The sequence below is a fragment of the Panthera pardus genome, unplaced genomic scaffold, assembly GCF_024362965.1.
Source record: "Panthera pardus isolate Hobbes unplaced genomic scaffold, ASM2436296v1 HiC_scaffold_266, whole genome shotgun sequence".
NCBI lineage: Eukaryota > Metazoa > Chordata > Mammalia > Carnivora > Felidae > Panthera > Panthera pardus.
The window spans coordinates 44142-46049 of record NW_026526839.1 but is presented as its reverse complement, the minus strand read 5'-3'; positions in this window follow the sequence as shown (position 1 = coordinate 46049).

The following is a 1908-nucleotide window of genomic DNA, read 5'->3' as shown; positions in this document are numbered from 1 at the left end:
GTAGTTTTCTAGTGGAGTCTCTTCCTGGTTTCAAGGTAATGCTGGCCTCATAGAATTGATTTGGAAGGTTTTCTTCCATTTCTATTTTTTGTAATTGTATGAGAAAAACAGGTATTCTCTCTTCTTTAAATGTTTGTTGAATTTTTCTGTGAAGCCATCTGGCCCTGGACTTTTGTTTTTTTGGGGATTTTTTATTATCAATTCAATTTCTTTGCTGGTTATTGGCCTGTTCAAATTTTTTGTTTTATTTCTTCCTGTTTCACTTTTGATAGTTTATATGTTTCTAGGAATTTATCCATTTCTTCCAGGTGGTCCAATTTGTTGGCATATAGCTTTTCATAATATTCTCTTATAATTGTTTGCATTTTGTGGTGTTAGTTGTCATTTCTCTTTTCTCATTTGTGATTTTATCTCTTTGAGTCCTTTCTCTTTTCTTTTTGATAAGTCTGGCTAAGAGTTAATCAATTTTATTAATTTTTTTCAAAGAATCAAGTTCTGGTTTTGTTGATCTCTTTTTTTCCCCTTTATTTTCTATATCATTTATTTCTGCTCTAATCTTTATTATTTTTTGTTCTGCTGCTGGCTTTAGGCTTCATTTGTTGCCCTTTTTCTAGCTCCTTCAGCTGTAAGGTTAGGTTGTTTATTTGAGATTGTTCTTGCTTCTTGAGCTAGACCTCTATTGCTCTATACTTCCCTCTTATAACTGGTTTTGCTGCATCCTAAAGGTTTTGGATCATTGTGTTTTCATTTTCATTTTCTTCTTTGTACTTTTTCATTTCTTCTTCGATTTCCTGGTTGACCCATTCATTGTTTAGTTTCATGTTCTTTAACCTCCATATTTTTGTCAGTTTTCCAAATGTTTTCTTGCAGTTAGCTTCAAGTTTCATAGCGTCGTGATCAGAGAGTATCGTTGGTATGATCTCAATCTTTTTGTACTTGTTGAGTCCTGATTTGTGAGCTGGTATGTGACCTCTTCCCATGTGCACTTGAAAAGAATGTGCACTCTGATGCTTTAGGATGAAGTGTTCTGAATATATCTGTAAAGTCCATCTGGTCAAGTGTGTCATTCAAAACCATTGTTTCCTTGTTACTTTCCTACATAGATGATATGTCCATTTCTGTGAGTGGGGTGTTAAAATTCCCTACTATTATTGTATTATTGTGAATGACTTCCTTTATGTGTGTTATTAATTGTTTTATATATTTGGGTGCCTCCATGTTGGGGCAAATATTTATAATTTTTAGGTATTCTTGTTGGATCATCCCCTTTATTATGATATAGTGTTCTTCTTTATCTCTTGTTACCATCTTTGGCTTAAAATTTAGTTTGTCTGATATAAGTATTGCTACTTGGGCTTTCTTTTGATGCCATTTCTATGATTAATGTTTCTCCATCACCTCTTTTTCAAGCTGCAGGTGACTTTAGGTCCAAAATGAGTCTTTTGTAGGCAGCATATAGATGGATCATGTCTTTTTTTATCCATTCTGATTCCCTATGTCTTTTGATTGGAGCATTGAGTCCGTTTACATTCAATGCAATTATTTCTTTTAAAGTGTATTTATTTTGAGAGGGAGAAAAAGAGAGACAGAGACAGAGAGAGACAGAGAGACAGAGAGAGAGAGAGAGAGACAGAATCCCAAGCAGGCTCCATGCTGTTAGCGTGGAGCCCAACACGGGGCTTGATCTCATGAACTGAGAGATCATGACCTGAGCTGAAATTAGGAGTCTGATGCCTAACCAACTGAGGTACCCAGATGCCTCAAAGCAATTATTGATACATACATATTTAGTGCCTTTTTGTTACTTGTTTTGTTGTTGTTTCTGGAGACCTTCTCTGTTCCTTTCTTGTCTTTTTTTCACTTTTTGTCTTTCCACTCAGTGTGCTCCCTTTAATATTTCTTGAATGG